The 26,144-nt window shown below is 33.9% G+C and overlaps 1 protein-coding gene and 1 non-coding gene across 15 annotated transcripts in view; both read left to right on the top strand.

Moving 5' to 3' along the window:
• The window catches only part of NAALADL2 (N-acetylated alpha-linked acidic dipeptidase like 2), a 1,546,126-nt gene that overhangs the window by 808,236 nt on the left and 711,746 nt on the right, over positions 1–26,144 (top strand). The gene's annotated exons all lie outside the window — the stretch shown is intronic.
• LOC141492443 (U6 spliceosomal RNA) lies at positions 22,288–22,394 on the top strand. Its single transcript, XR_012469910.1, has one exon. It is a non-coding gene; the product is annotated as a U6 spliceosomal RNA (small nuclear RNA).

The following is a 26,144-nucleotide window of genomic DNA, read 5'->3' on the forward strand; positions in this document are numbered from 1 at the left end:
CGGCACCTCAGAGAGGCTTTAATTTGCGTTTCTCTAATAAGTAATGAATTAAAGCAATTTTTCATACGACTATGGATCACTTTGATTTCTTCATCTGCAAACTGCTAGCAATACCACTACTGGGAAGTTAATATTTTTAAGAGAGTTCTATGAATTATGTGTATGAATGTATGAATTGTAGAAGAGGAATCCAAGGAATTGCTTTTATTTCAGTCTGATTTATATATTTGACTATTTGTTGGTTCCTATAACCCTAAGCCAAGATCAGATAGGGCTTCAGATATTTAGAATCCGATTTTAGCGGAAAAGTGATAATTCTCTTCCAAGTCTTCCACTTGTTAGCAGGGTGACTCTTGGCAAATGATTCCTCCTTTAGCTTGTTTCTTCATCTTTTACATGAAGTTGCCCTCCTGATACCACAGGGACATTATTAGGACCTATTAAGAAAATTCCTTGGCGTGCTTTCTGGAAACATGTGAGGGCAGAATCAATGGAACGTTCTGAGTTTAGAAAAACAAATTGTGTTGTTGATCTGTAAGGGAGATAGTACTTTTAGACAAGGTTCCACAATTGAAATATTTAAGAAGTTTCTGTACATGAGAGAATTCTGGGAAGATGATGGAATAGGTCAGGAAATTACAAGTCTCTAGCTTTCCTCCATTACAAAATTAAAAAAGAAAACAAGGAAACACAAAACCTCAGGGTGAAAGTAGTGCAGCAAAAACAAACAAATTTCCTTTCTTAATTATAGCTTAATTATAGCTCCACCTTAGGTGGAGGTGGGAGGAGAAAAAATAAGCAATACTCCTCAGAGAATGAAAGAAAAACAACAAGGAAGCAAATAAAATGGGAAACTTTGAATATAATGTTTAATATTTATTATATGGTTTTTCTTGAAACTGAAATTTATTGTTTTATATTAGGAATCCTCTTATGTTTTGCTGTACATATGAGTTTTTTAATTTGTAAAGTTAAAAAAGTTTGAAAGTTTCTGTACATTAAGAATATACTAGAATAATATAGCATTGCCAGGAAAAATAAGGGGGGGGGGGAGTGTTTATAGCATCGATGAGCTCAAATAGTCTTTAACTGCTCATTTTTTTGTGGGAATTTCTACTATAGCAAACTATAGTATTCTATACCACAATATACTCCATCCTCACATTTATAGCATTTTTCCCTTGTGGTTCCTGAGCAGTGTCTGTGCTAAGAGTGGTGCATTAGAAGAAACTTAGAATTTGGAATCAGAGCACCTAGATGGGAATTTAGGTGGCTTACTACTGGTGTCCTTTAGGTTTTGAAAAATTTATTCCAAAGGGAAAGAGCATGGCAGCATGTGCTGTTTTGTCTTCTAGAATCTACAACAACCCTTTCTTCAGATGATATATGGAATATATTTCAAAGGATCTGAGTAGTATTATTATCATAGTATTATTATTATTATTATTTTATTATATTTTGGCAGAGATAGTTTCTGAAATTATTGTCATTTCTTCCCCATGGAATTTTGTCCTAAGGAGAGATGGGGAGTGGGTGAGTGTCTGTATAATTCATACTTATCTGTTGTTTAAAACTTCTTTGGAAATCTTAAAGTGATGTACAGCTATTACTGTTGTCGTCATCGTCGTCATCATCATCATAAGTGTTATTCAGCTAATCCTCTTCTCATTTGATACATGTTAGCTATGATACTAGGACAAATTACTTTCATCATCATCATCATCATCATCATCATCATCATCATCATCATCATCATAATCTCATATTTATATAGTGCCTACTATGTCCAGGCACAATGTTATAGGTTAAGCACTTTTAAAATACTAAAATACTATGTTATTTGATTTTCACAACAACCCTGAAATATATGTGTGTGTGTATATATATATATATATATATATATATATATATATATATATATATATATATGTATAAAATCCCATTTTACAGAGAAGAAAACTGAGGCAGTCAGGAGTTAATGAATTTGATCAGGTCACACAACTGGGAAGTAGTTGAGACTGGATTTGACTGAGGTGTTAGTCTTCTAACTGTAATTCTAATACTTGATCCATTGTGCCACCAGTATCTAATATTGTGTGTATTTATATATATATATAAATACACACATATATGCACATATATAATATATAATACTCATATGCCCTTAATGTGAATGTATTTATGTGAATCTGTGTGCGTATGAGAGAGAGAGAGAGAAGAGAGAGAGAGAGAGACAGGTGATTGCTGTTCAGTAGTTCAGCAGTGTGTGACCCTTTCTGACCCTGGGGATCCAGTGTCCATGGGGTTCTCTTGGCAAAGATCCAGATCTGCTTTGCTATTTTTCCTCCAGTTTTTCTTTGGTAGGTTTTAAGTAACTTTGCTCAGGGCCACACAACTACTAACTCTATGAGGACACATTTGAACTCTGATTTTTCTAACTTTGGTTCTCAGTGCTGTATCCATTGGACCCCCTGTCTACCCATATTTACATATATATAAACACATATGTGTTAATACAGACATGTATGTTTATGTTGGGAACATAGCAAGTTTATTCTTCCTATGGGACTTCTTCTTTGGGACTACTCAAATAGAAGACCAGATTTTACCTATATGATTTTATTTTATTCTCACAGGATTCCATTTTCAAATTTGATGTTTTTCTTTCTGAGTAGTTTAAAGAATGTAATTATTTGATGAAGAAACATCTGTTTAAAATATTCTTAAATTTCTTTGGATTATTGTTCATTATGTCATTCATATTGTGAGCAACAGTTCTTTTCTGTCATAATTGTCTAAGTGAAGCACATTTTTTTTTGTGGAATTCTCCAATATATTTTTAAGTTCATTTTTTTAAGTCAAGAATTGGTTGTTTTTCCATGTATGAGTGATAGTGTATCCTAATTTATGATTCTAGGCACTGGGTTGTGTCTTTCCAACTTTTTAGTATTTGTTAAAGTTTTTGAAAAGGCTGATGCTGCTGATGATTGATGGAGGCATGGACAATAGGTTGAAATTTGTTTATAATGGTGATAGTCATTATTTTAGAAACAGAAAGTAAATTTTTGATTTCATTCACATAGAATATTCATGTGCATTGTGGGGCCAGGTTTATCATATTTTATCCCCAAAGGGTTCTCTAGTACTCTGAAATGATTGGGTAGCTTCCTTTTCTACTTTTGGCTTGAGTCCCCACTGATTGTATCCCCTATTTTAGTTACCTAGATATCTCAAGTGCAGTTTCATTTGGCCACTTAGCACCAGATAAAGCTTTTTCAAAGGAATGTTTATTCCAAAGATAGAGTAAGAACAAATCTACGTCTAGCTTCTAACCTTATCCCTCCAACAAATGGACTCTCTTCAAAGTTATCAGCAATTTCCAGATTTTCAGATCCCTTGCTGGTCCTCATTGTCCTTGACATGTCTTTGGCCTTTGACACTGCTGATTACCTTCTGCAACTCCTACTCAATAAGCTCCAGTGGCTCCTGTTGCCTCCAAGACCAAATAGAAAGAGTTCTGTTTGGGTTTTGCAGCCTAGCACCTTCACTCTGGCACCATCTTTCCAGTCTTCTCAAACCTCACTCTTCGACATGGCCCTTTGGTCCAGTGACACTGACCATCAGTTTGCCAGGCATGTCTTTTTGCCTCCTCCCTTTGTCTGGAAAGCTTTCCCTCCTCATCTCTTCCTAGTGGCCTCTTTCAAGTCTCACCTAAAATTTCATCTTCTGCAAGAAGCTTTCTCAACCTTTCTTAATTCTAGTGCATTCCCTCTGAAAATTATTTCCTATCAATCCAGCTTGTTTGTAGTTGCTTGCCTGTTTTCCATATAATCAGGGAATGTTTTTGACCTCTTTCTGCATATCCAGTGCCTAGTACAGGACCTAGTATATATAAATAGGCGCTAAATAAATACTTATTTACTCACTGCCATACAGCAATTTTCCTCATTAGCTTGAAGGAATATTACCTCTTCTACCACCTTGATCTCTAGGGAGGAGGAATGGATTTAGTCAGTTTAGCTCAATTCCTAAAAAAGTTAATTGTACAATTAATTGAAATTAAAAATTTAAATCTAAATCTAGCTGAGTTGGCTTGCTGCCACACTCCACTTGGATTCCTGGACCCCCAGGTCCTCATGGTACATGTTTGCAGGTTCGATTCAGAGGTTGGTTTCTGAACCTTTGAAGAGAAAAAAGTCAAAGACCCAGGTCCTATTTTTCATGTAACCTAATTTAGGCCTGGAGAAGGAGTCAGGTCTTGTGCTTTTCTCTCAGACCATCTAGGATGAATGAAAATATTTCATTCTCGGGTACAAAACAACAAAGGTCACCTAGTATTGCTAGGTCAGCTTATTTTGGATGCCTCTTCTTCTGGCCATATAGGTAATGGAAAAAGATTTCTCCCAACCTTTTTGCAAGTCAATAGTGAATGTCCATGCATTTTGATTAATCCTATAATCTTCCAGAAACAGGCCCTCTTGTTTGTTTTTTTTTTCCCCACATAGGTGACCACATTAAATGGTCTAGACATCCAGCAAACCCTCACTGCATATTGATGAAAAAACTTTCTCTCTTGGAGGCAGACTTCTTCTCTGTAAGTTATAGTCTTAGAGAATGACTGTGACACATAGATAGACTCAGGAATTGACCCAGGTCAGCGAGTCTCAGAAGTGTTATATAAACTCAGTGATCCTGACTCCATAGTCAAATTTCTATCTACTATACCTGTGGTGTCCAACTCAAATAGAAATAGGGGGCCACTAGAATATATATGAGTCACATCCTGACTTAATTTTAAAATGTGATTTGCATGTATATACCTATTTGATATCTATATTTTATTGTTTTTTTACTTAATTTATAAAATATTTCCTAATCATGTTTTAATTTGCTTTAGACTATTTGCTGGACACCCCTGGATTCGGCATACTACCTTCTATTCATTATGATCTTATTCCTATGAAATGATTTGTTAGGTTTCGTGCCACTTATCTATATAGCTTGATTTCCCCCCCTTTATATAGTCAAATAATATATTTTCTAAATCACTCAGCATGTCCCTGTTCCCATCCTGCGTGTTATCTTGAGCTGTAACGGGTTGTTTACACAAACCCTGAGTGAATAATGTAAGAGGCAGCCACTCTCACATATGGAAAAGAATCCTTGAATCATGAATGCACATATGGTCTTTGCTTGGTAAACCACACGGATTGTTCTCCTTTCCAAAAAAGACTGCTTTCCACTTCCATTTTCAGGGATACAGAAATTTGAATGTGAATCAGACTCTGGTATCAGTTTCTTGTCAAGAAACTCCTACTTTAGCAGATCAAATAAAGAACAAAACTCCAGAAATATCCATTCTCCAAAAAAGTGGAATGTTTAAAATAATAGTATATCATGCTATATATTGTGACATCTTATTTCATTTTCTCATCTGTTTATATCTATAGTATAGACTTCTTCCCAAATATATATTATATACATATATATATATATATAATTTATATATATATGTGACTATACATTCATATGCCTTTCAACATAAAATTTAAAATAATCATCAAATTAAATAATGATCATTATTAATAATGGTTCATATTTGCATTATGTTTTCTATTTTCCAAAGCATTTTGTTCACCACGCCATTATGGGGCAGACAGCAAAAGAAGTATTCAAATTCCACAAATATTTATTTAACACTCACTCTATGTACAACACTATTGTAAGTACTAGGAATACAGAAAAATGAAATACAAAGTCCCTAACTTTCAGTCATTTACAATATAGTTGTTGACATTTAAGTAATGCTTTAGGGTTAGTTGCCATTCATATTTACTGCTAAGGACAATGTCCTTCCTACTATGTCATTTATCAAGATTTATGGTGAAATATCTTTTAAGAGAAATCAAGTTTACTTTCATTAATCAGATGGTATTCTATGGCTTATAAACAATTAAAATTCTTTAGGGCAGTAAATGTGTGTATACAGAGGGCAGAACCAATTATAGAAAGAAGATTGGATAGAAGTTAGGAAATAAGACAGGGATAAATGATTATTTTTTGGACTAGAGAAATATTAGAAATGTTGATTGATTGATTATTTGGTAGCTGTGAGAATAATGTAAATTATCTACAAGGGCTGAGTGCATTGTGATATATCCAAACTCGAAAGATGTATAATGATCTTCCAATTATTTTAATACTGAGTTATCAGCCTGATGTTCTTTGAAAAAAAGAATGACATAATACAATGTATCATTAGGTTTTAAAGAATCTAATAAATAAATCTCTGGATTTATTATACATCATTTTTCTTTCTTCTTCTTACTTCACTGTTGGATTTTCATCCGAATCTGTGACAGACTCATCTTACTATCCATTCCAAAAGACCAATGTATCTGGAAATTTGTTGTTGTTCATTTGTTTTAGTCATTTCTGATTCCTTGTGACCCCATTTGTGGTTTTTATGGCAAAGATAGTGAAGTATTTGCTTTTTCCTTCTCCAGCTCATTTTATAGATATAGAACTCAAAGCAACAAGGTTAAGTGACTTGCCCATAGTCACATAAGTAGTGAATGTCTGAGACTGAATTTGAACTCAGGTCTTCCTGACTCCAATGCTCATTCACTGAGCCACCTCTTGTCTCCAAGGTAAACAGAGGTTAAATGACTTGCCCAGGATCATACAAGTAGGTGTCTGAAGTTGGATGCAGGATTTGAACTCATACCTTTCTGATTCTAGGCCTTGAACTCTGTTCCCTAAGTCATCTAACTCCCTCTTTCCTCTATGTGACGATCCTCCAGATAGGTATTGATACCTCACATGCCCTACTTCCATATTTTTTCTTTTTCAGGATAAACAAATGTTATTTTTTTAAAGTTTTGTTATTATCTTGATAAATTTCTTCCATATATGTCTGGAAATTCATAAAGTGGTTTAAACTGGCCACAATTTACAGAAGTACTTAGAACTTGATGCTTACAATATGTTTATAACTGCATCCCTCACTCCTGCACCCCTAAACTTTCGGCAAGTGTGCAACCTCATTCCTGTTGATATACTTCTAGACCCCAAAACCTTTTCCCAAAATTGGTTTGGTCCTCTTGGTACATCACCTTCTCTTTGAGGACTTTGCAGAATGAATTACTTAAAAAATGTACCTTCAAATTGTTGAGTATGGTCATTCAGGGATGGCCCTACCTTTGGCACTTTTTGCTTCTTTTTTATACTTAAAAGAACAAAATAGATAAAGAAACCTACAAAAAACTAAGAAAATAACTGACAGCTCTCAGTCATTCACTTACCAAAGATTTCGTAGGAGGTTGGAGATAGAGAGGAATTGGAATGAAAAGGGAAGTTAAATTCATGGGAGTTGATGAGGTTACCAAGTGAAATAATATAGAGGAAGAAGAGAAGAGGACCCAAGGTACTCTAGAGCCCGGTGGACTCCTACAGTTAGAGGGTATGATTTGGAGGAGGATCTAAAAAAAATGAGACAGAGAAGGAGTGATTATAAATAGAAGAAAAAGTGATCAACTGTCAAAGACTTTGGAAAAATCAAGGAGAATAAAGAGAAAAGACTATTGCATATGTCTACTAAGAGATCATTAATAACATTGGAGAGAATAATTTCAGTGGAATGATAACATCAGAAGACAGATCATATGGAGTGGAGAAGAGAGTGAAAGGAGAGGAAATGGTTTTATCTAATGGAGACTTTTTTTGAGGAATTTTTTTTTATAAAGGACAGAAGAGATATAGGATAGTTGAAAGGGATGGAAGGATGATAAGAAAATTTTTTCAAGATGGTAGACATGGGTATGTTGGTCAGCATTTGGAAATGACCTACTAGAAAGGGAGAGATGGCAAATAAGGGAAAGAATGGGGATGGAAAGAGGGGTCTCATCTGTTGGAGGAGATAGAATAGAAGGAAACCACTTGAACAAGTAAATGCATTAGCCTTTATAAGGAATAAGGCAGGGGTGGCTAGGTGTTGCAGGGGATAGAGCACTGGCCCTGGAGTCAGTAGTACCTGAGCTCAAATCCGGCATCAAACACTTAATAATTACCTAGCTGTGTGGCCTTGGGCAAGTCACTTAACCCCATTGCCTTGCAAAAATAAAAAAAAAAAGAATAAGGCTGCATCATCATGTGTAATAGAAGCAAAGAAGTGGCAGAAGGCATCTGAGTGAAAGAAATGTGGGTAGTGAGGGCTTTATATCAAAGGTGGTAGTTGTATAAGTGAATAGCAATGATTTAAACAATCAAAAGAAGTAGAGATACAATGTGAAGAGTTCTAAATATAGATTAATATGATTAAAATTTAGCTAGCATTGGGTGGCTAGGTGGTGCAGTGGATAGAGCACCAGCCCTGGAGTCAGGAGGACCTGAGTTCAAATTTGACTTAACCCCATTGCCTTGACCCCCCAAAAGATGTACAAGAATATAAAGTATATTTATATTCATATGTGAATAAATTAGGGATGAAAAGAGTAGAGGGATTAATTTATTTTTATTTTCTGGTGGTATGTGTAATGAAGGTAAGTAGGAAACTCTGTCTCAATCATTTATACTAAAGAATAGCAAAATGCATTCAATTATATTCATCTTTTCTCAGTCAGTACAGAAGGAAACATGTCTTCCATGTCCTCTATTTCCTATCCATCACTTTCCTGAGATTTCTCATAGATTACCTAATTAACATTATGTGGTTCAAATTTTTTTTTAAAATCCAATTCAAATACTTTTACAATAGCTAAATTTCTTTTTTTGTTTGTTTTTTTGCAAGGCAAATGGGGCTAAGTGGCTTGCCCAAGGCCACACAGCTAGGTAATTATTAAGTGTCTGAGACCAGATTTGAACCCAGGTACTCCTGACTCCAGGGCTACTTATCTATCAACTGCCCTATCTGCCCCCACTTGTACATCTTAATGGATATTTTCATATATATCTTTTATGGTCTATCATAGCTGCCAAATTAGATTCATTCATTCTTTCATTACTTGGTCATTCTTTACTATTGTCCAGGAGTTAATTTTTGACTAGTTGGAATAGAAATGTTTACTTCCTAGCTCTCTTCCAGGTAGTGGTAATGCATAAACATTGGCTTTAAAGTTATTTTTTCATAACTCTATTTTATGCTCAATATTTTTGAAATACGAATACAAATTTTAATTCTTAGCAATTTCTCTTAGAAAACACCTAATTCTCACATATGATACCTGCCCCATTATTTAGAAATTTGACTCCTATTCATTCTCTGCAACCTTCTCTCATTTCCCAAATTTTCCCCCTCCTTTTCCCCTCCTAAACATTTAGCCTATATCCCTTGTATTTTTACTTTATTGCTCTTTGCATCCTGGCCACAGTGCTTCCCTTGTCATTTTCTGTGCCTTCAGTTTGGACATTTCCCAGAGTAGATCATTACGCAGGTTTTGCCAGATTTTGATGATAGCTATTTTGTCAAAATGTTGACTATTTTATTGTTTTGTTATGAGTTACATAGATATAGATATCTGGAGACACATATTTGTTAACTTTCTGAGTTGGCATATAGTACCAAGTGGTGGTTTATGTCATTTAGCATCATTTTCAAGTCTCTTGTTGAGAATTTTTCTTCTCATTTTGATGGTTGGAAAGAGATCTGCCGATTTTATTCCCTTATGCCAAACTTTTTAAGCACCTCCTTGTTTCACTATATAGGACACTGTATGTTTTACCTGGCTGAAAACTTTTATTTCATTTAGATTTCATGCTGGTTTAATCTGTTTTTATTGAAAATTAGACTATATCAGTTATATAATCATCTTAATTATCTAATTCTTTTTTCTTCTCAAAAAAAGTATATGAAGTTAAAAAAGAAACATTTCAAAGTAGCCTCTCCTTGAATTTTTAAAAACATTTTTATTTTAATGAACTGTATTCATAAATACATGGGGAATACAAGTAAATTTATGGGAATGCTCATTTAAATTTCAAAGTAGAAAGAAATTCTACTAGTTCTATTTTGTTTACTCATTTATTTTCCTAGAAGATCTGGTGTTATAGATGTTGTGCCTGCAGTTTTAAGATTTTGTTTTCTGAGTACAGGAGAGGTAATTTGGATGATAAGGGACCTAGGTTGTATTTTCAACTCTTCTACTGTTTTTTTGTAGTGTTCATCAAGTAATTTAAATTATCTTGGTCTCAGTTTCATCATATGTCAAATTTCAGATAATTTTTACGGGTTCTTTAAAACCCTTTGATTTTTAAATAGCTATAACAATAAGAAGAAGAACTACAACCACAATAATATCACATTTTTCCTCTGATCTCTCCTTGTAACATAAAGCTAACAATGGTTCTCCAACTATGTATGAAAACAGTCTAAACCTGAAAAAATTCTACCAAGGTGGAAGGGCTTCAAGAATGAAACAAGAGGTCGAGTATAAGTTGGGTGAGCACTAAATATGTTGTATTCCCCAAATCAATATAATCAATGCCTTTTTTCATTCTTAATGGTTTCTGTCTACATAGTCTTACAATTCTTTCAGAGAATCCATCTAAACAGCTAGAGACATCCTCTATTAGGTCTTTTAACATTTAATGAATATTTGTTAAACCCTCAGATTGCCTATCCGTACAACATTACCAGCCCAAATATTCTTCCTATATAGATTTATTTGATGCTCTCTTATGAATAAGCTGTTCTTAACTATTTCAATCCAGTTATGCGCAACATACACGTTTCTGTTGATGCTCGAATCTACTGAAATGTTTTTTCCAGGCATACCATGATTCACAACTATGAGACTCTACTGAAAGAATATTGTTGCTAAAACTATAGGTTCATGAAGTCATAATTCTTTCCTTCTAAGAGGTGAATTAGCCTTTAGGAACCTAGAGAAGAGGAGATACATCACTACAAAATGCTAGTGTTGAACTTGTGGAACTTTTTACAAGACTTTATTACATCCACTGTTAAGAAATATTAAGGCAAAATATAGGTACAACCTGTTAAGTCTCTTTTCATTGCAGCATTTTGTGAAGTAAGGCTAACATGCTAGATCTAATAAATCGAGTAGAATGTTTCTTCCATATTACTCCTTACTTAATATTGTACATTGCTTTCATGCCACCAAAATATATTGCAAACCAACTCTGTACGCTGAAGACAGTCAGAGTGAGAAATGAATGACAGGAAGGCATTAGGAAGATTTGCAATATATCGTCCCAAAACAAATCAGTGATTTCCATCCTAACTTTGCGTGACACCAAAGGATGATTCCTATTGTTCATCATAGATGGCTAAGTCATAGAGTTGAAGAGGATATCCAAGGTCAGTTAGTGAAATAACTTTAAGATAGGAAGATTGAAGTTCAAAAAAAAGTTACCAAAGTCACACAAAGAGATACTGGCACAAGCCAGTTATGGACAGAAGCTCTATATTAGGAAGAATGAGCAGTAGTAGTGTAATGGTGGTAGAAATCATCATCATCATCATCAGACTTGTTGATTGGCACAGATTATTTAAGGAAAAAGAAAAAATCAAATAATATATTATTGCATGTTTCAACAATGAAACATTAGCAAATATCTAAAAAGACATATTCAAGTAGTCAAAATTATATGCCAAACTTTTCTATGCAACATAAGCTAATAATCAAATCTCCATGTAATATCCAAGCTATTCTTAAGAATTAAAAATGAATGAAATATAGTTGAATTGACTTTTTCCCACACCAGCATTTTTGCCCAATTTGCTCTTATCTACCATAAAATTAAGAACAATACATACATATTATTATATTATATTATATTATATTAGCATATTGAGACATGATCTTAGAGATATACCTAGAATTTTAAGATTTTGTTTTCTGAATACAAAAGAGACAATTTGGATGTCAAAGGATATATATATATATATATATATATATATATATATATATATATATATGATATTGCTTTTTCAAATGTTGATAATCTTTGAATTTCATGGAATGAAAAGCTTTACAAAAAGAGATGATAGTGGGGCAGCTAGGTGTGGCAGTGGATAAAGCACTGGCCCTGGAGTCAGGAGTACCTGGGTTCAAATCTGGTCTCAGACACTTAATAATTTCCTAGCTGTGTGGCTTTGGGCAAGTCACCTAACCCCATTGCCTTGCAAAAACCTTTAAAAAAAGAGAGAGATGATAGTAAAATAAATCAGAACCAGATAGGAAGAGGATTAGGTATATTTTTGCTCTATTATCTTGTTTGTCTTTGAAGTTATCCCAGTACTCATTTAGTGAGGCTATAACTTTCATTGTAATTCTTTTATATATTAAATGGTAGAAAGTAATGAATTTATAATATAAAAAGATGATCAAATGATAACCTGGTCCAGGGCAGTTTTTATCTGAATTGATCAAAAAGAAAACTAAGATAATAATTAATTATTATTAATAGTTTATATTTATACATTGCTTTAAAGTTTTCATAGTGCTTTATACACTTTATCCCATTTGATCATCACAGTATCCAAAATGAAGAAACAGTCTTAGAGACATGAAACATCTTGCCCAAGGTCAAATTTTCACTTTCTCAGCCAAGGCTGTTATAATATTCAATTAAGTTAAATTCAACAAGCTATTATTCACCACCTACTATGTGCCAGCCATTGTTCTCAGAAGCTGGTGGTATAAATAAGAAAAAAAGAAAGATTGTTTCTGCCCTCATGTAGCTTGTGATATAATATGGGAAGACAATCGCAAAAGAAGGATTGCAAAGTCAGAAATGTGAGCAAGACATAACAGGAACACTTGGTACAAAGGCATCTTTTTCCAACGAGTTGAAACAAGGAAGAGTTTCAGTTACTTCTCCATTAATAAATGCAATTAGAATTTGAGAAATAAAATTTGATTTTGATACACTGAAACCAATATATGGTATTGATGCTAGAAATTTAAATAGCATTTTAGAAGGTGAAGATGAGAGTAATTATAATTGACATTTATAATACACATTAATTTTTGCAAATCACTTTATTTCTACATGTTCTTCATTCATTTTTTCAGTTATGACTGTATTCATGATATCAGTTATGAATGTGAAATCATGCAAAACATATTTCCACATTAGCCATATCACAGGAAAAAAAAAAGAAAAATTATTCTTCAATTTGCTTTCAAAGTTCATGACTTGTCTTTCTCAAAATTAATAATATTTCTTTGTTAGGAGAACCTTGAAATTGTACTGGATGATTGCTGATGAGATGTAGCTAAATCTTTCACAGCTTATCACTATGACAGCATTCCTGTTATTCTGCCCAATATTCTCCTCGGTCTTCTCCCTCCACTTTGCGTCTGTTTACATAAGTCTTGCCATTTTTTTTCCCCTCTGAAAACCACTCCTCTCTTTACCTCATAAAATATAGTAGTACTCATCACAGTTTTATGTTACTACTTGTTCAGTCATTCCCAAATCGATGAGCATCCTATCATTCACCACCATAAAAATAGATGCTACAAACACCATTATACATAAAAATCCTTTCCCCATTTCTGTACTTTCCTTGGATAGACCCATTTGTGCTATTTCTGGGTCAAAATACTTGCAGAATTCTAGAACTTTTTGGACATAGTTGCAAATTATTCTCCATTATAACTGTGCCTATTCATAACTTCACCAACAGTTTATCATTGCTATTTTCTCTCATCCTCTGCAGTATTGTCATTTGTGATAGTTGTGAGTTTAGTATTATAGAGTTGTTTTAATTTTCATTTCTCTAATCAATAGACTGACATTTCTCCTAATGAATATAGATAATTTTGATTTCTTATTCTGAAAAATTGCCTATTCAAATCCTTTGACCATTTGTCTTATTTCTATGAATTAGACTTATTTCCTAATTTTATATATATATATATATATATATAAAAATATATATATATATATATATGTATATACATGTACATACATTATCTATGGTACCTTGTATTTTATTTTTTTTTTAGGTTTTTGCAAGGCAAATGGGGTTAAGTGGCTTGCCCAAGGCCACACAGCTAGGTCATTATTAAGTGTCTGAGCCTGCATTTGAACCCAGGTACTCCTGACTCCAGGGCCGGTGCTTTATCCACTAGGCCAGCTAGCTGCCCCTTCTATGGTACCTTTTAGCAAAATTCAGTTTCACTGTTTTAATTAGGTCTATTTTTGCTTTTATTTTGTCTGAGATCATCATTACTACTGCAGTTTTTTTAACTTCTTTCAAAGTAAAATAAATTGTCCTCCAGCCCTTTATTTTAATTATATATGTGGCCCACTGTTTCAAGTGTGACTCTTGTTAAAAAAAAATCTTTTTTTGGATTCAGATATCTAATCCTTTCTGCTCGTCACTATTGTTTCACAAGTGAGTTCATATCATTCACATTCACAGTTATGATTACTTTCTGTGTATTTCCCTCTAAGGTATTTTCTTGTTCTTTTTCTTTTTTTTTTATTCCTCTTTCAGAAGTCTGTTTGACTTCTGACCACCACCTGCCATAATTAGCCTTCGTGTGTGTGTGTGTGTGTGTGTGTGTGTGTGTGTGTGTGTGTGCGCGCGTGTGTGCGTGTGTTTTCCTCTTTGAACCAATCCTGGTAACAGTGGCAGTCAACCATTACTCAGTAGCCTCTCCACCCAACATTTTCCCATCTTTACATACATCTTTTATGGAAGGGTAATTTTTCTGTTCTACTTTTCCATCTACCTCCTCTCAATGAATCTTTCTTTCTCACCCCTTTGGGTTTTTTTTTTTAATTTTTTTGTTGTCCCAACAAAATTGACTATCATCTGCCTATGTAAATTCCTTCTAACTGTCGAATAATGATAAAGTTCTCAGGAACTACAAGTACCATTTATCTGTATAGCAATATAAATACTTTATTTAATCCTTTTTGATCATTCTTTCATGTTTACATTTTTATGCTTCTCTTGCCACTTGTGTTAGAATGTCAAATTTTCTACTCAGCTTTGGCCTTTTCTTCAGGAGTGCTTGGAGGTCCTCTATTTGATTAAATATCTGTTTATCCCCCCTCAAAGATTATACTCAGTTTTGCTGGGTAGATTATCTTTGGTTGTAACCCTTCCTCCTTTGCCTTCTGAAGTATCATATTTCAAGAATTTTGCTCCTTTAAAATGGAAGCTCCTAAATATTGTGTGACCCCGACTCTGGATGCACAGTATTTGAATTGTTTCTGGCTACTTGCAATAGTTTCTCCTTTACCTGGCAACTCTTTAATTGGGTGAAAAATATTCCTGGGAGGTTTGTTTTTTTTGAGATCTCTTTCAAAAGATCATTGTTGGAGTTTTTAAATTTCTTTTTTATCCTCTGACTTTAGGATATAAAGGATATATTTCCTTGATTATTTCTTAAAATATAATATCCAAGTCCTCTTTTTCTTGATCATAACTTTCAAATAGTTAAATAGTTACTTTCAAATAGTTGAGCTTTTTGTTGAACAATAAACTCTCCTCAATCTTTTTTCCAGATTAGTTGCTTTCCTAATTAGATATTTCACATTTTTTCATATTTAAAAAATATTTTGATTTAGATTCATTATTTCTTGATGTCTCATGAAGCCATTAGCTTCTACTTTGGCAATTCTAATTTTTCAGGAATTGTTTCCCTCATTGAAATTTTGTTTCTCTTTTCTATTTGACCAATTTTGCTTTTTAAGGAGATTTTTCCTTCAGTGAACTTTTGTACCACTTCCCTCCATAATTGTCTTATATCACTCTCATTTCTTTTCCCAATTTTTCTTCTACACTACTTTTCTTGTTCTTTTATTCTACCAGGAATTGTTGTTGGGTTTCTATCTAGTTAGCATTTTTCCTTTAAATCTTTGGCTGTAGCTATTCTCACATTGTTGTTCTCTGAGTTCACGTCTTGATCTTCCTTGCTAACGTAGTACCTTTTTATGGTCAAGAGGTTTTTTTTTGGGGGGGGGGTCTGGTTATTTGCTCCTTTTTCCAGCCTATTTCTTTATTTCGAACTTCATGTTAAAGTTGTTGTGTTTTTTTTTTTGTCACCTGGGGTGGATAGGCATTGTCCCAAGCTCTTATCAACCTTGGAATTGTGACCAGGGCTCTTGTTCCCTTCTGACCAACAGCAAACACTGCTCTCCATACTTAGGAGCAACAACTACATCAAATGCCAGCAAAGAGTCTCCTGTAATCTTTTTTTGACCAGTTATCAGATTCTGCCCCCCCCCCCCACCTTACTATCTCTGGGCTCAGAGCTGTGGAAACTGCTACCACAGTCACCTCCAATGTACATCACTGGTGCTACAACCTTGTGTGGTCCTAGGCCTCAGATCTCTTCCACTTACCTCTTAAATTGTCTTAGGTAGGAAAAATGTCTTACTCTGTCCTTTTCTTGGCTCTGGTGCTCCAAAATTTGATTTGATGTGTTAATTTAAAGTTATTTTGAGAGGAATACTGAAAGAGTTCAGGAGAGCTCTGCCTGTACTCTGTCATTCTTGTCTCTGCCTTCTTATTCAATATATATTTTAAACTTTATTTTTGTACATTTAATTTTAGAGACTTTTAAAATGTTATAAACTAGATGCATAGATATATATGCATATATATCTTCCTAATATATTAAAAAGTACATTCAAAGTGATCTTAATTGTTGATTTAATTTACAATGCTCTCACTAAAACTCATATGCTCCTAAGAAAAAGAGAAATAGTGGCTGAACACTCTTGGGCAAAGTTAGTTTTCATTTTTCTTTTTGTATTATCTTTGTTATCTGTGCTATGCCTATTTACATTAGCATGAATAAGTCATAACTGACTGCAAGAACACATTATTTTAATGACTTATGCCATTACTCACAGAATTCCTCAAGAAAAGGAATCAAAATTAGAGTGTCATTTTTTCCTTTGAAAGACCTTGTTATCAAACTCTGTATTATCAAAATGAGAAAGAAGCTAGAGCTCTCAAGTAAAGGAACGTTTTTGATGAAATTATGCAGGAAAAAGGAGAATTGTTCATTCTTTTAGGTCATTGTCAATGGGTTGAATTAGGTGTTAATCTACAGCAGATGAAAAACCAATTAGCCTCAGTAAAGATGATATGTTTTAATCCAAAACCAGACAAAAATTAGTCACACTTTTCAGATATGTCCATTTAAAACTCCTTCAACATTCCCATTTGGTTGAGTATTCCTTGGCTTCTAAGTATTGTTTTATATTAGAATACTATTTTAGTTTGTCCATTAACATCTTATTTTATTAGATAAATGTGGTAAGGGACATTTTGTTCTAAAATAGAAAAAAATGAGTTTCTGAAGTAAATTGTATTTAAATCATTTGAATGATTCTATTTCTCTTTGAAAGTAATCTGGATGAATGGTTAAAGGAACTAGGGACATTTAATCAAAAGATGAAGATGCGAACATGATATATGTGAAGGTGTTTTATATGGAAGATGGATCAGATATTTTGTGCATTGCTCTGGAGGACAAAACTAGGAGTAGTGAGTTGACAATTTCTGAGTCATTGAACTCAATGAAGAAAGCCTGGAGAAATAATCCTTTTGTCAGAGTGCCAAAATAGGAAGAAAATATAAGACAACATGCATTTTTATTTTATCAGAACTTAACACTCTTGTTGAATACCCTCTTTCTCTGTGTATTCAGATTTGTATAGGGCTTCAAGTATGATAATACTGAAAAAAGTAGATTGGACAGGATTAAGTGCAGTAAAAGGTAGCTCCCAGAATCTTAGGTTCTTATGTGTAGTCTTAGTTTCTATGAGATATACTTCATTTATCTTACTTTATATCATACATCTTTCCATATTTATATATTTCATATTCTTTCACTCAATTTTTTCAGTATTATATTACAGGTTACTCTAGGTTATTCAACCATTCTTCAGCTGTTTGAAATTCAGATTGTTTCTATTTCATATCATTTTATTTTATGCAATCATACACATAAAATCATGCTGTAATAGCTTAGAATTATTAACTTTTCATCTTTTATAACATTCTTAGGCTATATTGTCAATAATTGGCTTATTGAATCAAAGATATGACTAGTTAAAAACTCTTATAGTATATTCCCAGATTCTTGACATTTTTCAATTCCTCCTTCTCAATACAATTCTGTTCAATACAATAAGCACTTTATTAAGCTCAAAGTATCAACCAGATGCTGATGATTCTGGCACACACATGCACACACACATATACACTTTAAATAGAAAATTTATACAACATCAATTCAAGGTAATTTCCTTCCCTTGGAAATTGTCTGGTGTCATTTGGAGAAACTTTTTCAGACGTGATGTTTGAGCCTTTCTTTGAAAGAAACTTCATGTCTTAAATAGGCAGAAGTGAGAGAGAATGTGAACATGTCTGGATCTGTTCAAAAATATCAAGTTAGGAAATAGAATATTGTTGGGGAGAAATAGGCAGCAGGATAAGTGATCTGGTTTTCTTAGTAGATGAAATGGGGCAGTGAACAAATCCTGGACAGTGGTCTGGGGCCATGTTATGTTGGCTTTAAACACCCCTCCCCAACAAAACGAAATAATAAATTAAAAAAAAATAAAGCTAGATCTTGAAGTGGGACATGGCATAGATCTATTCTTTAGGCAAATTTTTGAAATAGAGATTGAAAATTAGGTATTTGAAATTAGGGACAGGTACAATAGAATTTAGAAGTGAAGATTAAAACAATTAAAAATGTCTACTCACTTTCCGTCAGTTCTAATGTCGATCCTTCTTACTGTTTCCTTGACCTCTGGCATATCTGTTCCCTTCTCTCTTCTCATTCAACCAACTTCCTAGTTTAGACCCTCAATGTCTTTTGCTGGCATTATTATAATAGACTACAAAGTAATCTCCTAGCTTCTCTAACCTGGCAGCTTGAGATTATGGGATTTTTTTTCCTTTTGGTATTTCTTTCAGGAATTAGTGTACTCTTTCTATTTTCTCTCTGCCCTCTAGTTCTAATAGACCAGGGCAGGTTTCATTTATGATTTCTTGAAACAAATTTCTTAACTTTTCTAGTAGCCCACTGGGTCTTAAATGATCCCTCAGCCTAATTTCCAAATCAATTATTTTTGGTTGGTAATACATTCCAATTTTTTAAAATTATTTAAAATTTATTTATTTTGAATTTTGCAATTTTTTCCCTAATCTTGCTTCCCTCCCCCACTCCAACCCCCAGAAGACAGTCTGTTAGTCTTTACATTGTTTTCATAGCATACATTGATCTAAGTTGAATGTAATGAGAGAGAAATCATATCCTTAAGGGAGAAAAATAAAGTATATGAGATAGCAAAATTGCATAGTAAGATAATGATGTTTTTCCCCTAAATTAAAGGTAATAGTCTTTGGTCTTTGTTCAAACTTCACAATTCTTTCTCTGGATACAGATGGTATTCTCCATCACAGATAGCCCAAAATTGTGCCTGATTGTTGTACTGATGGAATGAGGAAGTCATTAAGGTTAATCATCACCCCTATGTTGCTGTTAGGGTGTACAATGTTTTTCTGGTTCTGCTCATCTCACTCAGCATCAGTTCATGCAAATATTTCCAGGTTTCCCTGAATTCCCATCCCTTCTGATTTCTAATAGAACAATAATGTTACATCACATACCAATACCACAGTTTTTAAGCCATTCCCCAATTGATGGACATTCCCTCTATTTCTAATTCTTTGCCGCCACAAACAGGGCTGCTATGAATATTTTTGTACAAGTGATATGTAATACCTTCCATTTTACCCAATTTTTTATTTTCTTTAAATATTTCACCTCTCACAAACACATTGAATTCTATGTCTTTTGTTTTAATTTTCAGGAAGTCTATTGTTTAATGGTGTAAACTTTATCACTTCCTGTTCCAAACTATTAATGCTTTTTTCCAATTTTTTTCTTCCTAAATATTTTACATCCCTCCTTCTTTCCCTTCTCTTCCTTTCTTACCTTTGAATATTTTAGTTTTTTCCTTTGAGTCTCTGCTTAGTTGTTTAATTACTCTCTACTAATAATTTTGGTTGTTGCATATTTTTGGATCAAATACGTCTTTATAGTTTTTTCTGTTCATTGAATGTTTAGCTTTTAGTTCCAATTTGGAGTTTTGTGCTAAGGTTAGGTTTGGCGGGGGGCAGCTAGATGGAGCAGTGGATAGAGCACCAGTTCTGGAGTCAGGAGGATCTGAGTTCAAATTTGACCTCAGACACTTAATAATTACCTGTGTGACCTTGGGCAAGTCACTTAACCCCATTACCTTAAATAAAATTTTTTTAAAAAGGCTAGTCTAGGGCCAGGACTTAGTTGGCTCCAGTGCTTTTGAATAGGGAGTATTCAACCCTTCTTGGTCTCTTGCCAGGGGTACCTATATTCTTCTGCCTAATCCCATTTCCCATCTCCCATCTAAACAAAGAAAGCTGATAGGTTTTTGACTCGTAGGTACAAAAATTTTCAGGACCTTTTTCCCTTCTTTGATGTTTTAGGACAGAATACTATGGACCCCAGAGTTCTTAATACTGAAGTAGCCAGGTCTGGATACTTCTTGCCAACTGGATACTCTAGCTCCAAGTTGCTCTCAAGGTTTACCGTGTGGGGTTCTGACCTACCAGGGACTGGTTTTCTTCCTGTTATTTGCTCATATCAGCCACATGCCTCTTGAGGGTCATGCTGGAAAGCTTTCCTCTTGGTTATAGGTGCTAGCACTGACACTTCTGGTAGTCCCTGTTTCCTATCGTTCATGGATTTCTGACATTTTGTCCAGTTTTAGTTTGATGAAATCACTTGCTGTTATTTATCATTGAATTTTTTGATGATTATTTGAACTTGTATTTTTTTTTAGTTTTTTTAGTAGATTAGGCATGTGCAAACTAGTATTTTCAAGAAGCTATTTTAGGTAGAAGTACCTAACTCCAATCTCTCTATTTCAAATTCATGCTCCTCAAATAGTTAACAAAGCAATTTTCCTAAGCCATGTATTTAACCATCGATCTCCTCATGAAAACTTTAATGGCTCCCTATTGACTCTAGTATCATATAATATTTCATATTTATCTCATCTTTTTTAATGTCTCATATAATTTTATAATATATGATTTTAAATATTTATATATATGTGTGTGTGTGTATGTATGTATGATTACTGGCTTGGTATTACAGGCATATGATTTAAAATTAAATAAATATACAGATGTTGGATTATTTGCTTATGTTCTTTATAATCCTATTAGTTCTAGGAGAACAAGCTCCAGATCTACTCAGATTTGGTACAAATAAATCCCAAATGCGTATATTTTAGTGCTGACTATTATTCTCTGCTTTCTGCAAATGAGAATCAACGTATTGTATAATAAAAAGTTTAATTCCAATTAAAAAATACCACAAATACAAGATTGGATTGGGAATAAGAATGGGCTGGGAAGCAGGGGGCTTGAGGAAAGGGTATGACCAGATCCCAGCAGGAGAAGTCAGATAATGTGTTGAATTATTACCACTATCACCAATATCATTCCCCTCCTCAAGCTGTCTGAGGTCATATTTGAACTCAAGTACTCCTGACTCTAGGGCCAGTGCCCTATCCACTGTGCCACCTAGATGTCCCTGCCTTTGTTCTTATACAGGTAAATGATGATGACATTCAGGACTGAGAGCAGGATGATGAAAACCACATTGATAATGCCTGCAATGACTGCAGTGTTGGCATCAGCTGTAGGAGACAGGGTTTCAGTGACTTCTAGGAGTAGAGTAGACATTGGCTTTTCAGCATTTTCAGGTGGTGGGATTGAGAGGACTGTCATGGTGGTAGTGGTGTAAGTGGAAGTAAGGGTCTTCACACCTGAAAGGGTGGAGGAGAGCCTAGGTAGAACCAGATATCTGCTCTGGGATGTCCCCTGGTTTGGTTCCAGACCCCTTGGAGAGAATGAGTCCCACAGGTAGACAAGAGGGACCAGGAGCTTCATACCTGGTGCCTCAACTCGGAAGCTGCGAGTTGTGATCCCTTTCCGGTCTCCTTTTTGAACTATTTTTGGAAAATTTTCAGTGTCTTAATAGTAGAACCATCAGATAGATTGCTTGACTGATTATGCCACATTATCCTAATCTGAGGATTGTTTTGATGCTTTAATTTTCTTATTCCATTTAAGGGAAGCTGGGTGGCACAGTGGATAGTTCACCCTGGAGTAGGGAGGGGAGTTCAAATGTGGCCTCAGACACCTGACGCTTATTAGCTGTGTGACCCTGGATAATTGCCTCCCATCCAGGGCCATGTCCAGTCATCCTGATTCCTATCTGGCTGCCGGTGCTCGCTTTGACAGCACATATAATAAAATTGGAACGATACAGAGAAGATTAGCATGGCCCCTGCGCAAGGATGACACACAAATTCGTGAAACATTCCTCTCTGGCTGCTGGACCCAGATGGTTCTAGAAGAGAAAGTGATTCTGGGGACTTAGCACAGTTCCCTCCTCACTCAGATTCAATTCACATGCTTGTCATGGCATCACCTCTCTGATGTCATAGTCTTCTTCAAGAATGAAGGACAAGCTGCAATAATACCCCTAACTTAGTAATATTTGCCCATTTGTTCCCTAATGAATATTGAGGGTTTTTTAAGGAAAATACTATTTTATCACTGATACAATAACTGTGAGACAATGTGTTGTATTAAGAACAGAGTAAAGAAGACTTGAATTCTAGTGTCATCTCTATTGAACTTCCTGCGTGATTCTGATAATTAACTCTTTTTTGCATGTTTGTTTTTGTTTCATTCTGTATCTCTAATAAATTCAAAGTAATGAATCAAAAATATTTCAATTTTAATGTTTAAATGTTTAATATTTAATAGGGAACTATTTAAGATTTAAATGGTAAAACTGGTATGAATGTCTTTTATGGAGTTCTTCACTATAAGTTCCCTATGCCTATGAAATCACAGATGTGCTAAAATCAGCAATGAAACTCTTATCCTTATGTAATGAAAGCTTTTCTTTAAAAAAAATCTAAAAAGCCTATTAATACATAGCTCGTTATCTATTATCTCTTATGCTAAATATATATTAAATATACATGAATAGCTATATATGTGATTATATCTATAGAGCATTATCAAAACAGATTTGCTAATAGTAAATCATGTTGCATAAATTTGCTTAGATTAGGTGCTCAGAAATATTGAGTAGAATTGAGTTTTTTAATAGTATGTCTTCTATAGTGCTACTTTATTTTAATATAAAATAATAAACTTGTTAACGGCCTTAACCAACCTTGCCCTATTCTCTTACCCATGAAAACAGTAAAATATAATTCAAATTTAATTAAATATAATAGAAATAGATATAATTCAGAATTATGAGTCTTTCTTACCCCCCCTTTCCCATATCAAATGTCATTTACTTTATTTCTTTTTTACTTGATGGAAATGGGAATTATACTCCCAGAGATTTATTAATGATGACTTTTAAGTAATAGAACTCACAAAAAGTATGTAAGACCTTACAAAAGAAAACACTTTTGTAGGAACTCAGAGTTTGAAGGCATCTTTTAGACCACTTAGGCCTGCTCATACGTGAATGAGAAGACTCTTTACAATACACTCATTAAGGTAGCTTTAGTCTTTGCATTCCCAGGGAATGGGAAACCATTGCATCATGCAAAGAGAGTACATTTATCTTTTGTGTATTTCTGATTTTTAGAATATTTTCCCCCTGACATAAAGCTGAAATCTGTCTCTTTGCCATTTCTACTGATTGTTCCCAGTTCTGCCTCCTGGCTCCAAGATAAATAAATCTATTCGCTCCTTCTATATTTCAGTCCTTCTATTACTTGAAGATAACATTTTTATTCCCCTTTATTCTTCTTTTTCCATTCTAAATATCCTCATGTATCATAAACTCAAGTCCTTTTTTACAAGGCTGGTTGTTTTCCTTTGAATATTTTAAGTTTATCAATATTCTTTATCAAAGTCGTTACCCAGTGCTGACTTTTTCCCATCATTTTGTCCTTAAATTGTTATACTGTTTGTTTTAAAATAACTATTCTGATAAAGTAACTTTTTTATTCAATCTTGTACTCCGTCATCAAAAATATGACAGTTTTAGGCTAGATTATAATGCACAGCCATCTCCCTGTGACATGCACATAATTTTCTTCTCGAGGAGTGAAGCTGTTGATTAATAAAAAGGGGTTCCAAGGAAAAAACTGCCTAGGGAATTGGGACATAAGATAATTTAGTATTGTACACAAAATAAGCACCCCCCCCCCCAATTCAACATCTTTGGTACTTTGATCTAAATTTAGCATCTGCTCCAGAAATTTTTTTGACTCATTTTCCTTCTCAATTGTTATGTTGTTATAATTGATATCATTTTCATCTTCTAGCTAAATATCGAACTAGCAACACAGGCAATTATGTACTTGGAGTTAATATTTAGATGTCTTCAACACCAGCTTGTCTCTTTCAATCAACTCTGTATCTCACTCCTTCAACTTTGCAGATAGCACATGACACTGTGTTGTCACAATAAATTTCATCCAATCATCCTCTAAATATTGTGATGTGTTTTAAATCAGAACATTCACAATCCCTTTAGGAATGGTTTAGTACTACATTTGCTATTTTGCAATTTGTGCTATCATTTTCTGTTTTCTAGGTGACCTTTCATTGTAATTTCTTTTCCTATTTTTGTCTTTTGTGATTTTTTTAGTCATTAAAATGATGGCCATGCCATCAGTATTAAATTATTTAATATTAAATCATTAACTTACAAAAGCAATGTGAATTTTAAAATTCATAATGGCATATTGGGAAAAGGAATGCCTGCATAAATGTACAAAATTAGACCTAACGGTGAAGCATTCAATATCTTCTTTATTTTAGAAACACATCTTCCATTTTTATTAGTGCTTGCCATATTTTTTGCATCCAGGCAGTTATTTATGTTCTAGAAAATATATAATATTTCATTGTATTTATCTGGGAGTTGTTCTAAAAAAACAATCTATTCTTATGGAATAAAGGACAGTTTTTTATAAAGCTCATTTTCATCAAGAATTGTTTTATGTGAGATTGTTGATTTCATACTGAGTGATTTTTATATTGGCACAAATAAAATAATTGTAAATATTTCCTTTGTGGTCATAAAGTTGTAACTCTTTCTTTGCCTCTGTCTATAGAAATGCTGAAATATTTTCAAAATACTTGATTTTATTTTATTTTAATGAATTGTTCCTTGTCAGACAAATGGATTTTAATACTTGGTGATAGGAATAACATGTAGATATGTTAAGCAAGAGTCATTGCTCATAGCCTCGAAATATAAACTAGAAGGAATATTATCTAGAAGGAATATCATAGGAAAAAACATAGTTTAATTCTCTATTAATTCCTGAGTTTTCAGAGATGATTCTATGCATATTCAAAGAATTGAGTCTTTTGAGCTTGGGGCTTTAGCTCCAGATTAATTGACAGGTCAAGAGAACAATTTTAGTTCAGCTCTCCTTGCTTATGTCACTTTGCTTTTGAGTCATTTTTCAGTCTTGTCCAATTTTTCATGACCCTATTTGGGGTTCTTGATGATGATACTAGTTTGCCATTCCCTTTTCCAGTTCATTTTACAGATGAAGAAAATGAGGCACAGGTTATTAAATGACTTACCCAGGATCACTTAGTTAGTAAACGACTGAGGAAGAAGCCTTTTTTAACTCCAGACTCGGTGTTCTATCCATTGCTACACAACCATCCCTTAGTACATGTTCTATAAAAATGTGGAGGCAATACAAGAAATTGATATCATTTATTTAGTTAAAATGGGTTACCACAAAAAGAATAGAAGTAGAACCATAATTTTTGAGAGATATCTTAGAGAAATAGTAAGTGAGTCTGCTTTAACCAAGAAGGGAAGGGCTTTGCGTATACACTCAATGGCATAATAGATATTGAATTAGAACCAGTCTTCCTCAATTTGGAGAATGGAAATCGACAACAAAGCAATGAAATGTTTGCTCCCAGAAACAATCACATTGGGGCAGCTAGGTGGCATAATGGACAGAGCACTGGACCTGGATTCAGGAGGACCTAAGTTCAAATCTGGACTCAGATATTTAACACTTACTTAGCTATATGACCTTGGGTAAGTCACTTAACCCCCTTGTCTTGC

This window comes from Macrotis lagotis, chromosome 6, assembly GCF_037893015.1.
Source record: "Macrotis lagotis isolate mMagLag1 chromosome 6, bilby.v1.9.chrom.fasta, whole genome shotgun sequence".
Taxonomy (NCBI): Eukaryota; Metazoa; Chordata; class Mammalia; order Peramelemorphia; family Peramelidae; genus Macrotis; species Macrotis lagotis.